The sequence below is a fragment of the Tenrec ecaudatus genome, chromosome 6 (assembly GCF_050624435.1).
Source record: "Tenrec ecaudatus isolate mTenEca1 chromosome 6, mTenEca1.hap1, whole genome shotgun sequence".
Classification (NCBI taxonomy): Eukaryota; Metazoa; Chordata; class Mammalia; order Afrosoricida; family Tenrecidae; genus Tenrec; species Tenrec ecaudatus.
Genome location: NC_134535.1, coordinates 170,006,822 through 170,023,409, shown reverse-complemented (window position 1 = coordinate 170,023,409; position 16,588 = coordinate 170,006,822).

Here is a 16,588-nt window from a genome sequence, read left to right as displayed (position 1 = left end):
CAATGGCAACAACAACAGGTGCTGTTGAGTTGCTTCTGCCTCATAGTGACCCCGTACGTGCACAACAGGGAAACACTACCCTTGAATGGGGGTCCCAGCTTCCAGCATCCCAGCAGTATGCAAGTCCCACAGTAGGACAACTTGATAGGTGAGTGAGTGGTAAAAGATAGGGGGTTGGGCCCTCTTAGAAAGGGGCAGAACGCTAGCGGGGCAATCATGGGCTGTGGATTGAGAGGTCAGGTGTGCGTGGCAGCGCCCTGGGAGAAAGGTGACGTTATCTGCTCCTGCAAAGATTTACACCTCCAGGACCCCGAAAAGCAGTCCTGGCAGCCTCTAGCGTCACCATGCATCATGACTGACTGCATAGCAGTGGATTTTGATGTTAGTTGGGTTCAGGCCGAGCTGCACGAACGAACAAATTGCTAAGCAACTACTCCAGCATCATTCAGTCTTTTCCTTTTTCATTCTCTTATAATGGCTTCCTCGCCTCACCCCAACAAGAAGATGTACTTTAAGATTATTTATGCTAGTTTTCAGCTTTTAAAAAAATATTTCAGATCCTTTTTATTTTTAAAAATGTATTATTAATTGGGAGTTAATACATATATCCTATCATTCCATAGTTCAATCGTGTCAAGCAGTATAGTACAAGTGCTACCACAGTGTCCAAACATTCATTTCCTTCCTGGACTTCATGACATCGTCTCCTTTCTTACCCACCTCCCCCTTCCCCCCACCACTACCCACGGCCCCAGCCCCTGAAATCCCGAAACCCTTATTCTTCTTGCTGTCCCTATAGGTTCATCGATCCTGGGTTTTATATACTGAAAAACATATATCACAACTTCTAGAGGGTAACCCCAAGTGACATAACACCTGTGAGATAAACCCTAATATGAGCAAACAAACAAAAAACCAAAGCAAAAAAACAGAAAATGTTGCATCTTTTTAGGACAATTACCTATGCTGTGTTTAGTTCTGTTTTTATAACTTTTATATTATCATATTATTAGCAATATAATATGATTTAATGCCTGGTAATTCTAGGTCTTTTTTATTATTAGTTCTCTCTCTGGAATTTTTCTTGCTTTTTTATTCTCCTACACAAACTTTAAAATAATGTTTCTGGTTCATCCTCCAAAAAGATGAACTTAGAATTTTTATTGAAACTGAGCTGATCAGAAATGTATTCATGAATTTTAGAAAAAAACTGCATCCATTATAAAGTTCAGCCTACCTATCCAAGGTTATTAGCTATCTCTTGACTCATCTATGATGAATTTTTCTGATAAAACCTAGTTATGCCAAAGTATTGTATCTCATACTTTACAAAATGAAGTCTTTCGTTATAAGTTTAAGAGTCTTCTGCTGAAAAAATCATAGAAATGGCCAGGCTTGCTGAGCCTATAGATATTGGTGGTGCCCACCCCCACCGCCGCCCCCAAGACTATGGCTCTTAACCACCTTTCATGTGTTGGACTGACACCCCCCACCCCCATGGGTCAACTTCCAGCTCCACCAGGGACAGATTTACAGGAAAGTAAGAAAGAACACTTGGGAGGTAAACGTTCCTTAGAATAACCACCCATTTGAGATCAAAAGGGCGTCACTTACCTACGGACACAGTTTAGAAGTGGTAGGAAAGAAGGAGGGGTGGATACGAGAAACACGGGGAGGAAGTGGGGGGCGTGATGTTGCATTGTGGGGATTGCAATCCATGACAGGAAACAAAATGTGTAGGAATTGTTGAACGGAAAACCGACCCGCTCTATAACACTCGAGTTCATTCGCACACTCAAAATAAAAAGATCTACCCTTGGAAAACATAAAGTATTGATTTTTCAAACCAGCTTTGTTGAAATCCAGCTTACATACTAGAAAGTACATCATTTTAAAAGAGTATGCAATGGTTATGGTACATTCACAGATTGTACAGTCAGCACCATCATCTCTTTTTAGAACACTTTCACATTCACAAAAAGTCACATCGTACCCATTAACAGTCACTCCCAAGTTCTCCCTGCTCCCTTCTGCTCTCCCCACAGCAAGTCCGTGGCAAACACATATCTAATTTCCATCTATTCTGGGCATTTCATATACATGAGACCAGGAAGGATGTAGTCTTCTGAAACTGCTTTCATTTAGCAAAATGTTCTCGATGCAAGCCCACTGATCTTTATGAATATTGTAGCCAACAACTCTGCTTGTGGCATGCCAAATATGAAATTATCAGATGGAGTATTAATAAGTCCTTGATTAATTTGTATTTTCCAGTTATATGCATATCATAATGGAAAATGGTCATTTTCATGCAGTCATTTCTCAATGATATGTCTTTTTTTAACATGAGACTGCAGTTACAGAATATTAAGTAAATAATAAGGGAGGAGTCATTTTATTGTTACCAGAGTCGATGAGCATGTTGCCGACAATTCATGATTATGTATGAGAGGCCTTTGAAACGTTTGTGGGAAAATTCTGTTATCCTTGAATTCCATTTCCCCCCAGAAACTTTCTGAAGCCCCCTCATAACGACTTTTGTGTTGGATATGATTTATCGACTCTGTCCCTTGATGGAGAAGCTGGATGGGAGGAGAGTCAGGCCAGTCAGTCAGTGAGAAGGACCGGCGTGTGGGGATGTGATTTAACTTGCAGAGGTAGTGTGCTGGGTAACAAGACAAATACAGACTCTGTATTTATGGGAGAAGGTACCCCAAAAGGGTTATTAAAAGTCAAAGGAGGTTGAGTTGGGTGTTAGGAGCGTACAACCGAACGGGGAGCCGAGAACCAGGGACGATGACTGCGAAAGGTGGCAGGCAAGAATGGATTGAGCCATGGGAGTTCTAGACAACTTTGGGGGTTGCAGGGTACCCCCCGAGATCAGATTCCTCTTTTCTCACAGCACCACTTTGCATGAACTCATCCAGATCCCTTGAAAAGGCCCGAGAGATGGGGTTCTCTGTGGGTTTCCTCCCCTTGTCAGATGAAGTCATGCCATGCTTCAGGGGGGCACATTCAAAGTATGGCTGCTCGGGCCCAGGCATGCCTGGGGTTATGCCCGACCGAATGCAATCAAACGTGTCTCCACGATCAGTGGATGGCTGCAGATAAGTTCTCTCAGTAACACATTTATCGTAGCCTCATTAGGGTGACTCCATTTTTTTTTTAATTAACAAGTCCAATCAACACAGTGACATCTCAGAGGACCTGCGGGGTCAGTCCAATGCTAGCCGGGGAGGTAAGCTCAGAACATGATGGCTGTGACACTGCAGGAGGGGCCATCTCGATCCCTTTTCTCAGAGGACGCTCAACAATATGGGCGCTGACTTGGGAGAAGTTTAAAGAAATCAGAAAACCACACCAGTGAGAAAGAGGCCAGGAAAGTTGTGCTGAGGAATTGGTCCCAACCAGGATGAGGCGTCTGCTCCTTCTTCAGGGGCTTGGCTGCACGAACGAGGCTGGGCAACCTTACCCCATCTGCTCTGCAGCCTTGGTTTTGTCCACTCAGACTTCCTGTAGTCCTCCAATGCTTCAGAGGTCCCCCAAGGGTACCAAATCTACTCTTTTGATGTAGTACGAATCCAAGTAGAGGGAGGGTATCCCGAGAAACAGTAGCTTCACTTTTGGCTGTTTTTGTTTAATCAAGGTTTCTGTGATTGTATAAGCCTATTTTTGGAGCTACCACATATATATCAATGTATATATGATCTTATATAATATATACCTACATCATATATATATATGTATATATGCAGAGAGAGAGACTCAGTTTAATGAAATGGCTAACCAGGTTGCGTGGGGAGGACTGGAAAATCCAAGATCTGTCATCAAGTGGAGACCCTTGCAGGCTTGTGTCCGAGGTCAGATGACCGGGAGAGTAGAAAGGGGAAGAGTTCTGGGAGGATGTCTGTTTATAGTGTAGAGCACCCTAGGGGAGCACCCTGTTCGCTCTCCAGGCTTCTTCTCTGACTGGGCCAGCCCTGCCCGTACTGTGGAGGGGCATCGGCATTCCTTCATGACAATTGATTGCATCTCATGTTCCTGCCTCATCGCAGCATCTAGACTAGGGCTTGACCGTGCACAGGGGCACCATACCTGGCCAGGTGGGCCCAGAAAAGGAGCCATCACAGAAACCATGCGCCTGCGCGTGTCCCATCACAGTGACCTTCACTCTTGCGCAGGGCACTCAAAAAGTCCGGGAGCTAAATGGAAAGTTCAAACCCAACCCAAACTCAGTGCCATCGGGCCGAGGCTGATTCAGAGCGCCCCCCTGTGGGTTTTGGAGACATGACTGTGAGCATTTCTCATTCTAGTGGACCGTCACCTGCGAACAAGGAGGGCGCCCCAAGGTAACCCCTCTGGGTGTGTTTTGTCTGTTTGGTTTTTACTTTTCATAAGATTAAAAATAATGGTGTTCCTAGTGTTTTAAAATATTGAGCACTCCATTTTTTCCACTACAGAAAGTGGAGTTTTCATTGCCTTTTGAGGACAAACTGTATGAGCCTCTTAAAACCAAACAGATAACAACACCACCACAGCGAAAACGAAACCCATAGGCCCCGGATAACCGATCTGTGGGTAAAACGCAAATGTTGTTTGCAAAACAAGCTGTCATTCAGAAAATCGAAGCAATATGAAGGAGTGGTCCTCCTACTGGTGTGGCTTTCAAGACAACAGATACCAGTTCCGCCATCATTGACTCAGAGAACACTTTTGTGCAGTTTTCTACCTTCCAAGAAAATGCTTTCTGGTGCCCCATTCAAGGAGCAAGCTGAAGAACACCCTTCCATCGAATCCACTCTGACTCATGCCGACCCTGTAGGACGTCAGCCTGCGACTGAGGCGTTCCCACACTACATTCTCGTGAGCAGACAGCTCCCTCGGTCCGTGCCCGGTGGGTTGGAACCTCTCATGGACAGTGCAATGCTTAACCCACTGTGCCACCAGCGCTTCCGCTAGTTCAACTCTTATCCCTTGACATCATCACCAAAGACAGCAAACCGTGCACACGCAGCGACCTAAGGCGGACGACCGTCGGAGAAGGAAAACACAACCATTTCCCACTGACGAGAACGCTAGGACAGTGGTCAAAATGCACCCGTGAGCTCCAGAATCCGGAGGCCGTCCGGTGGGGGTCCTGCTCTCAGACGTTTCGCTGTGAGGACATCTCTTGGTGGATCATGTCTCATCTTTTTGAGCATGCCGGTGTTGTTGCTGGGACAGTTGCCCTTGAGCTGTGAAGTGGATTTGAACACGTGTCAATCCCTTGCACACTCTCGGTCAGGGGTTCTCAACCTTCCTCAGGCCATGACCCTTTCATACAGTTCCTCATGTGGTGGTGACCCCCAACCATAACATTATTTTCATTACTATTTCATGACTGTAATTTTGCTACTGTGATGAATCATCATGTAGCTATCTAATAGGCAGGATGTATTTTCATGGTTACAAACGGAACACAACGAAAGCATAGTGATTCATCATAAAAACAGCATGTTATTCTATATTGTGAAATACTTATTTCTAATGACAAAGAAATGAAATGTCTTGAAGCATGGGTGACAGTCTTCACGCCGGGTACTGGTTTGTGGGCGTGCCTGCATGTGGGCGGACCCGCCTGGAGACAGGGAGAGACTCAGTGTCTCAGTTCCTAAGACCATCGGAAATAGGTGTTTTCTGATGGTCTAGGGAGACCCCTGTGAAAGGGTCATTTGACCCCCAAGGGAGTCACGACCCACAGGTTGAGAACCGCTTCTCTGGGGGTTTCGAGGCCAGGCTCTTTAGGAAGCTTTCCTGAGCACCTCTGAATGGGTTAGAACTGCCGACCTTGGGGCCAGCAGTCTGAGGCCTAACCGTGCACCCGGGGACTCCTTGGCAGAGGAGCAACCATTGCCTTGAAGGCAAATGGTGGAGGATGTTTCCAGAGGAGGGTTTCGGGTTGGGTTGCTCCCTGCATGCCTCCCTCAAGCACAGAGGAAGACAGAATGCAGATTCACCTGGCTCTGCATGAAGTGTCTTGGCCCCCCATGGGTGTGTTAAGAGGCCTCTGGGCAGGCAAATGATTTCTCTCCACATCAAAGCCTTGCTTTGCTAATGGGAACTCAGCCCCCTGCTCCTGGGGCTTCAGAAGTAAAGCACAATCTTCCCCACCAGAGGCCCAGCATGGCCTTCTGTGCCTCAGTGCTGCAGCTACTGCCTGGGTGAGAAATGGTTTGTATTTCAGGTTGCTTCTTTTTTTAAAAGCCTAAAAACAGCAGTATGAGACCATTTAAAAAAACAAACGATTTTTTTTTTGTATTTGGACAGGATTTCTCCTTTTCGGTACTCTGACTCGGGACACCTGATCATGGGCATGTATTGGGGTTGGGAAGTACTCCACTTCTGCTGCTATTGTTAGGTGCCATTGAACCGGTCCCAAGCCTTAGTGACCCTAGGATAGTACCACAGAAGGCAATGCTGCCCGACCCTGCACTGCCCCACCACTGTCCCCGTGCCCTTGGTCACAGCCACTGGATCCATCGTCTTGTTAAGGGCCTTCCTCGCTTTCACTGTCCCTCTACTCTACCGAGCACGGTGTCCCTCTTGACATGTCCAAAGTGAGTGAGACAAAGTCTCGTCATCCTTGCCCCTTAGGAGCACTCTGGTCATACTTCGTTCACGACAGATTGGTTTGTCCCTTAGGCAGTCCCGGGGACTTTCAAGATTACTCTCCCACATCACAATTCTCCCGCACCGACTGGGACTGCAGATTGAAAAACCAAACCAACCCAAACCAAACCCACAGCTCATGAGTCCGTTCTGATTCATGGCGACTGTCATCTTTGCAGGGACACACAGTCTTACCTTTCATGAAGAGGCTGATGGGTTTGAACGGCCAACCTTTGGGCTAGCGGTCCAGTGCTTTCCCCACAGGACCACCATGGCTGGAAAAGAGGGGAAGAAAGCAAACTACAAGCAACCCAACGGTGTTGGGGAAAACAGGTTGAAAATAAGTCACCCCATTGACCTTCTCTTTCAAGTTGATCTTTCTCCCAGTCCCAGTTGGTGGCCTTTTTATCCCTGAAGCCAGCTGACAGGGGCCCTGGGCAGATTCACAAAAGGGGCTGAGGTGGGCGGGGCCTGTGACTGGTTTCCAGCTGACTGAATTAAATCTGGAGAAGCAAATGGGATGCTGGGATTATATGGTACATGGCGTGAGAGTGAACGGTCCGTCTTGCAAGAGTGTCTCTTTCCCTTACTGGCTAGAGGGCATGAGAGAGTGGCTGCTTTAGGGAACCCCGAACGGAGAAGGATTGCAGGTGGTCAAGAAGAGCTGAGGAAACCCCTGGTTGACTCTCAGCAAGAAACTAAATGCCTCTAGTTCTGCAGCTTTGAGGATGATAGGATTCTTGCAACAGCTAAATCAGCTTAGAGCCAAGATCCTTTCCCATTCAAGTCTGGAGCCTCAGGGGAGACCACAGCCCTGGCTGACACTTTGATTGCTGCCTTTTGGGACCCTAATCAGAAGATCCAGTTAGGATGTGCCCAGACCCTGGCCCACAGAAAGGAGGATAATCAGGGTGGGCTTATTTTAAGCTGCTCAATTCTCGATGACAGTTATGCTGCGACCGTTAACTGACATGCCCCATTGTCTTCCCGGCCATCTCTTACACTTTGTCTTCAGCGTGCCACAGAACTAGTTCAGGAGGGCAGTCAGCATCTCTTGGGGACCAACAGCTATCGACTTCTTGCCCTACTTGATTCTTATTATGTCTATCATCTGCCGAATCACCAATCAGGTTCCGCCTTGGTTTAGAAAGCCTTCAGTCTCGTCCCCACACTCGCATGATGCCAAGGAGACCCCTTAACCTGGAACAAAAGGCCCTTACCACCCTCCTTGCTTCTTGGCTAAACTTTACTCCCTAGCAATCCTGAGCTGCATGCCCCACTAGAATTTTCACAGAACACCCCCTTTTCTTAGAAAGAGCCCTCTCCTGGACAAGTTGGCATACACTGTAGGATTGGGTGCTTTGTATCGTATCACGATTATCGATTTAGGTATAGTTCTTTCCCACTGGGGATTTTGTTCCTGGGGGTGAGGGGGAGAGTTGGGTCCATAGTCACACTGGTATTTGCTCTGAGAAGGAAGCCTAGCATCTCATACATTGAGCAAAGGCTGGCTATATCTAAGAAAGCACCAAGAGAACTGGCCCTACACCCTGGGATCCAGGATAAACTGTAAGTTGCTGGTGGAAACTTTCTAGAACGCTGGCGATGCACAATGTGGAGGGCTTTAACTGTTCTTTGACTTGGGTGTTGATTTGTCCACCCTCCACTCTGACTGCAGCAGAAACCGAGGAAGCCCATGCACTCAAGTAGGTACCTAGTAGTCAGGAGAGAGAAGAGTCCCTGCAATTACAGGCCATAAAGGAGGCTTGCACCTGATGGGGATCTTACTCTTCCTGGGCATTTGGAAGAATAGTTAAGAAAGACTTCCAGAAGGCGATGACTCCTGAGTTAAGGCTAAAAGCCTGGGGCACCATTGACATGAAGAGTCATGGAATATGGAAGCATTGCCAGCTACCATTTCTGAGTGTCCTGACCAAGGACCCAGCAGTTGGATCCTGATAGCAAAGGAGAAAAAATGTGGAACAGAGGTTCTCAGTCCCAAGGAATTTAGTCTTACTGGGCCAGAGGGGACTAGAGAAATTCCCGAGATTAGTGCCAACGTTACTCTTTAAACTTTGAAGTAAACTATCCTCTGGAGTCACCTTTTAACTAGATACCAAGACAACTCACTAAGAATGTCTACCTTGAGTAGTGTGTTCTTGTCTTAAAATTAACTATATGAAATTAAATGGTTAACAGCTACACTAAAGATGAATCAGAAGTTTGAGGGACAGTGAGTTGAACTGATGGGAATGGAACAAGTAGTGTGGTAGTTACATAATCTGTTGTCAATTTGAGACTGAAGAGTGAAGGGGTGGAGTTTAGCCTGTCCGTCAGGTCGCAGCTTGATGACCTCATTTGGAGGCGCTAAGGAGATAAATAGCTCCTTGGATTCGGGACACATGCTCACTCCCTGGGAGACATTACAGCTGACAAGATGCATGGAGGTAGGCTAGTGTCCTGAGCTGGAGGAGCCACATGGAGACCCCTGTCAATGCTGACATACTTACACCACCACTGGATCCACAAGACTTCCCACTCACTGGCCTGTGATCTTCCTGCATTCAGAAACACATTGCATGTGTTTCATGGGTCTGAAGAAAAATTTATAGATTGGTATCAGACATATGGGCTAGTATCGGACTTATGGACTTGATCTGGACTGTGCGGGGATGTTTTCTCCATATTCAATTGCTCTTGTATAGAAAGCTCTCTCTTATACACATAGGAGTGTCTATAAATTTGTTTCTCTAGTCTACCCGGACTAGCACAACTATTATGGAAGTAATGAAAATATTGGCACAGTGTGAAGAAGGTAGCCAAGGTCATCGAACAATATGTGTGGGAATTGCTGAATGGAAATCTGTTTTGCTGTGTTCCATTTTCACCAAAAGTACAACCACCACCCCACCCACCCCCCCACACACACACATTTTTAAAGATGCACGACACAATCAGGGTAACAAGAAACTTGGCTGGAAGACATGAGGTTTGAAGAAAACAGTGAGAGATGATAACGGGAAGTTAAATTAAGGAGTTTATCATCACCAAGACATCAGAGAATCATCCGAGCATTTGAGATTGTTTTGTAATACGGTGTAGATTCACAGCATTGAGAGACTGTGAGATCAGTCTCATTGAAGTCTTGATGAGTCTTGTACTTTGCCGGGTGACGAACATTGCACAAGTGCTCCAGTCACTGAAGGTTGGCGGTTCCCACTCATTCAGAGACACCGAGGGAGAAAGGCCGGGTGCGCTGCCCCGTCAGGCTGGCAGCCGAGAAAGCCCCGAGCGAGCAGTTCATTCAGGTCCGCACGTGGTCGCCGTGCGATGGAGTCAACTTCATAGCAAGCGGTCTGGTTTGGGGTTATGCATCTGGATAAGTAACTCCCCTCCAGCCCCCTGGATTCTGATGAACAATATAATCAAGGAGACAGCAGATGGAGAGACCTGTTTTACTGAGAAAGCTGTAGGACGTTGCCAGTTCTATGACTGAAACCCGGAATTTGGCGGACTTAACGCGCCTCTGTCACAGACAGCAGTGACCTGGGGCAGGCTCCTTCCGGCCCGGGCGGAGGCAGCCCCTGACAGAGCTACAGCTCCGTGACACCTGTCCTGCGGCGGCACTTGCTCCGAAGAGAAAATCGAAGGAAGGGAACGGCCAATAGGCGCCCAATTTCTCCTTCTAAGGTCATAAAAATCAGGTAACCGAGAGAAGAGGAGACTAGGATGTTCCTGTATATGGAAGAGAAAACCTTCCCCCTGGTTTTTGTCTTCTTTACACCTTGAACTTCACCATCCAGCCTGGGATCAAGCAGGCATGTGTCTGCTCTTCTGGGAAGGTCTTCTGGGTGCCGATGGACTATCCTTGTGAAAGAGTTTGCTCCCACCTTCATGACGCTGCCGCTCACAGAGCCACCCCTGGAGGAGCCTGGAGCCACTGGGGCAGTGTAGACTTTGCTTCAGAAGACTCTGCATTGGGCTCGTGGAAGGCATTTAACCCCAAGGGCACTTGGGATCCCATATTGATAGTTTACTTCCTAGTCTAGTTCTCAACCGAAATCGTCATCAGCCATGCTGTCGAACATAACCAAGAGGTTTCAAAAAAAGGATAAAAATGCTTGCCCACTTCCAAATTCCCAAGGGAATTTTCAATTGAAAGCCCTTGTGAATCAAAAAAGCCTGCTTTGGCCTCTTCCCACTTTCAGCTCAGCTTTGTCAGGGCCACGTTCTCGGTGGTGCAGAATGAGCCGGAGGTTGGTCACACTGAGGGAGGAATGAGAAAACAAGTCAAGTCATTGAGGACAATGGGAGTCAAGTCTTCTGAGGGCTGGCGTGAAGGTTACAAGATAGAGAGGATGTAAGCTCGGTGGTTGGGTGGAATTAAAGGTATGATTTTATGGTCGTATCGAGCTAAGGGTATCAGTAAAGATACACAGATATGTAGACCAATGAGTGTACATGCGTACATACAGTTATAGATCCTCACTCTGTCATGGAAGAGGGTATTGAAGCAGGGACCCTCCTACAGCAATGAACGCATGTGCCCTGCAGACTTTAGCTTTTCTTTTTTTAAAACATTTTATTAGGGGCTCATACAACTCTTATCACAATCCATACATATACATACATCAATTGTATAAAGCACATCCGCACATTCCCTGCCCCAATCATTCTCAAGGCATTTGCTCTCCACTTAAGCCCCTTGCATCAGGTCCTCTTTTTTTCCCCCTCCCTCCCCGCTCCCCCCTCCTTCATGTGCCCTTGGTAATTTATACATAATTATTTTGTCATATCTTTCCCTATCCAGAGTCTCCCTTCCTCCCCTTCTCTGCCGTCCATCTCCCAGGGAGGAGGTCACATGTGGATCCTTGTAATCAGTTCCCCCTTTCCAACCCACTCGCCCTCCACTCTCCCAGCATCACCCCTGACTTTAGCTTTTCAATAGCATTTGGACGGGAACATTCACAGGCATTTTCATCTGGAGCATTTTATTCACTCTTCAAGTACTAACAGCCTTTAGTGTGCATTATAGTTCAATGTAAACAAGACCCAAATCTTCAGAACTGGACCACCATATCCTCATCATGATATCGTCACCATCATGCTAAACGGAGAAAAGATTGAAGTTGTCAAGGGTTTCGTCTTGCGTGTAACCACAGTCAGTGCTCAGGGAGGCAGCGATCAAGAGGTCAAACGACCCATTATATTGCGTCAATCTGTTGCACCAGACTCCTTTAAAGAGTTAAGAAGCAAGGGCGCAACTTTGATGGCTGAGGTGCACCTGACTCAAGCCAGGGTGTTTTCAATGGCCTCATTTGCACGTGAGGGTTGGCCATTGAATCAGAAAACGTTTGAAGCATGGTGCTGGCAAAGAATACTGAAAACACCAGGGAATTGCAAAAAAACCAAAGAATCTGCCTGGGAGGAAGCACAGCCCCAATGCTCCTTCGAGGCAAGAATGGAGAGACTTTGTCTCATGTACTTCTGACTCATTGTCAGATGAGACCAATCCCTGGAGAAAGACATCATGCTTCCTAAAGTAGATAGACAGTGAAAAAGAGGAAGGCCCTCAACACGATGGACTGACACACTGGCTGCCCCAACGGGCTCAAGCATAAGAACAATTGTGAGGATGGCACAGGACCGGGCGGTGTTTCCTTCTGTTGCGTGTAGGATTGATGTGCGTCCAGCAGCAAGTCATGGAGTACTGGAGAGTTGCCGGACACTAGTCCGACTGCCTTGCAAACACGAATTCATTTGGCCCTCGTGTTGTCGATATTCTCCTTTGACACAAAGTCATCTGAAACTCAGAGAAGTTAAGCAACGTGTCCAAGGTGACACAGCAGTGCGGTGGTAGAGCTAGCCTTTAAGCCCAGGCCTCCTGACTTCGGAGCCTGTGCGCTCTTCAGTTGACCTTTGGTGGAAGCAATGTGACTTCCCTCTCATCTGATGAGTTTGGTCCCAGGAAAATTTCACTGTCCATGGAAGACACGTTCCCTGGTTTGTGAGTTGCCCACGGTCAGCTGGACTTGGGTGGGCATGATAACAGTAGATATGGACATTTAATTTGAAAAGATTCGTGCGACCTTCGAAACGCCAGGACAAACTCCCTTGGGCAGCAGGCAGAAACGGCATTGTTCTGACGTTGCTGCTGAAGCCACATTCGATTCTAGAACTTCTGTATCCGGCAAACTGTGTGTGTCGGCCTGAGAGGACTTGATTCTACTCACACCCTAAGCCCTGTATGCCCACGGTCCCTCTCACCTCTCGCTGATAGGTAGAATGCTAATGTAGGAAAAGAGGCCACATGGCCAGGGTAGGATGTGAGCTAGAATTTACTAAGTTCCTTAATAAACCATCTTCCAATGCTGTGTTAAAACATGCTTCTCAGTGTCTCCGTTTCATTTGAAGCCCCAAAGGGGAGAATAAAACACTAGATGACCGCTTCATATGCTAAGTGATAGAATATCTAAGCAGACCTTGCTAGACTGTCGAGGGCAGCGGTTCTCAACCTGTGGGTCATGACCCCTTTAGGGGTCGAATGACTCTTTGACAGGAGTTGCCCGATTCATCAGAGTAGCAAAATGACAGCAATGAAGTAGCAGCAAAAATTATTTTATGGTCGGGGGGTCACCACAGCATGAGGGACTGTATTTAAGTGTCGCGGCACTAGGAAGGTTGAGAACCACTGGTAAAGGGGTCAGCATTAACCCGTCACCATCTCCAGTGCCCTTGGGGTTAAATGCCTTCCACGAGCCCAATGCAGAGTCTTCTGAAGCAAAGTCTACACTGCCCCAGTGGCCCCAGTCTCCTCCAGGGGTGGCTCTGTGAGCAGCAGCGTCATGAAGGTGGGAGCAAACTTTCACAAGGATAGTCCATCAGAACCCATATGATCACATGCTTACATAGTGATTTTCCCCCCAGTGTGGTGTAGATTTGTCAGTATTATGTCGCGAAACCTAAATCTAGTCTACCTCAATATAATATTAGTCTTTTCAGATATCTATCACAGCTCTGTACTCTCTATATAGATAAAGATATGCATATGCATGCAGATATACATATGAGAGTTCCCCCCCAAAAAACTGATTTTTAAAGCTATGTATTTAATTTTTTTTTACAAAACAACCTAATCACCTTCAAAGTAGTCTCCATTACACTTAATAGATTTTTCAAATCTGTGATTCCATTCTTGGAAACATTTTTCAAACTCATCTGTTTGGATGACTGACAGCTCCTGCCTCGTTGGTTTTTTTTCCTTCATTTCTTCGATGTCTTCAAATCACTGTCATTTTATGTCTCTCTGCATTTGAGGAAACAAAAAGAAGTCACAAGGAGCAAGGTCGGGTGTGTGGGGCAGGAGAGGCATGCTGTTTTGTGACAAAAACTGGTGCACCGAGATGGCTGTGTGAGCAGGTGCATTGTTGTGGTGGCAAAACTAATCCCCGTCTGCCACAAATCAGACTTTTTGTTGTTGCATTTAAAAATCATTTTATTAGGGGCTCATACAACTCTTATCACAATCCATACATACATCCATTGTGTCCAGCATATTCGTACTGTTGCCATCATCATTCTCAAAACACCTGCTCTCCACCTGAGCCCTTGGCATAAATCAGGTGTTTTTTGGTGGCACAGGTATACTATCTTTTCAGAACCTCTAAATAGAGAGTCTGACCTGAAAGAACAAACTGCAAATGCACTATGTATCAACATTTTCATCCATTTGAGAAATTAAAAGACATTCAGAACAAGATTTGTCATCAATTGACATTTCACCTTTTCTGAAATGAGAAAACCACTCATACACTTGCATTTTTTTCCGTAGTACTGACCTTATAAGCTGTGTTCAACATCACAACAGTTTCTGCGGCATTTTTCCTGAGCAGGAAACAAATCAAATTTCACAACCGCACACTGTTCTCTTAAATCAGCCATCACCAAAACCAAAAACCAAAAAAAACAAGGTTTGAGTGAAACTGCAATTACAAAAAAAATTCATAGTGACCAGAAAGAACCTTCCCAGATGACGCCACTGGGTGCACTAACTCAGAGCAACTTGCTGGATGCTCACCTAGTGGGGAAAATGCGTACTATGAGAGCTCTGCTCTGCTCTGCCCAGCACAATTCTGGGTTTGGGGTGGGGTACGCCCTTGTATGCATATGCAAAGCCTTGGTGGCACAAGGGTTAAGTACTTAACTGTAACCAAAGGTCTCAGAAAGGTTGGTAATTTGAATCCTTTCAGCAGTTACAAGGGAGGGAAGGCGGACTGCTCTGCTCACATTACAGGCCAGAAAACCCTATGGTACAGCCCTATTGTGTCCTGTAGAGCCACTAGAAGTTGCAGCAGATCAGACAGCACTGTGTGTGTGTGTGTGTGTGTGTGTGTGTGTGTGTGTGTAAACACTGAGATCATAAAAGAAGTTCTTTAATTAAAAATTCCCTACCATCCATCCAGTTGATTTAGACTAATAGTGACCCAATAGCACAGGGCAGCCCTGTCCCTGTGGGTTCTTTTTACCAAAACAGAAAGCCTCATCTTTCTCCCGTGGAGCAGTTGGTGGGTTCAAACTGCTGAACTTACCGTTAGTGGCTCAACCCAGATGGCACTACCTCACCAAGCCTCAGGACCATTTGAGTTTGTAAATTGAACTCTTTGAGATATACTGAGTATGTTAGCCACCCCGGTTCGTCTCTATGGCTTCCCGGGTGTTTGGCTCACCTGTATGAGTAACTCGTGCACAGATCATGCGGATAAAGGATGCATCAAAATGGCTCTGCATGTTGAAAATGAGAGTTTGACGGGCCGGAAGGAAGTCACGGCATCCGTCTGCGAAGCTCTTGAGACTCGTGTGGCTTGGGCAGGCCGTTCCTCAGAGTGACTTCAGCAGACCCTTCCTTCGCCCCTCAGCTCCGCTCCACACCACGGAGGGGCTTGCGCCTCCACTTTTACCCTCCCTTGTCACACATGTTGTTCTCGTCCCTTTCCTAGGCGATTGAAATGGGACCGTCATCAGTGATTCATGAACGCTCGGGAGTCATAAATCACGATGTGAAGGTCCCATTAGACTGTCCTACTACCATTGCTTGTCCGACTGATATGCTTTATGGAACGTAGTGATAGGCTACATGACATGAGGTTTTAGGGCTTCAGTAGCCCTTTCGTTCTTTACTTCAAACCGTATGCAAGTTACAAAGACACCAGGATGGAAGGGGGTGTAGAAAGAGAGAACCGATCTTGGAGATCTATGTGTAACCTCCTCTCTGGGAGATGGGCAATGGGGAGGTGGGTGAGGGGAGATGCTGGGGAATGTAAGATAAGATATAACAATTATTTATAAACTATCAAGGGACCAGGGGGAAGGGGGGAGCGGGTAGGGAGGGGGAGGGGAAAAAAGGGAAACCGAGCTGATTCCAGGAACCCAAGTGGAAGGTAAATTTTGAGAATGACGAGTGCAACGAATGTATAAGGGTGCTTTGCTCAGTTGATGTATGTGCGGATTGTGATAAGAGTTGTATGAGCCCCAATAAAAAGATTTATTAAATAAATAAATTTTTAAAAAGACACAAGTTTAGGAGCCAACAGCTTAGACAAACATGCCATGGTTCCCGGTGGTGCTGGCTCTGACTCTGACTTTAAATGCTGTTTGTTTGTTTGTTTCTCCCCAGCAATTTTTCCAGGTGAGCGAAGAGATGACGTCCACGCAAGACTCCAATGCTGTCAAAATCAACGTCTTGCTGCGGAAGCTGAAGGAGAAAGAAAGGATCATCAGGGAGTTACGGGAGGAACTTGAAGAGTATGATCCAACGGGCTTCCTCAAACTTCCTACGTTCAAGGTAAAGATGGAAGAATGTGAAGCGACGGAATGCATCCGTTCATTTCTAGGCGCTGGGGGAAAGTAGGGAGGGCATGAATTCAATGGGCACATGGATACC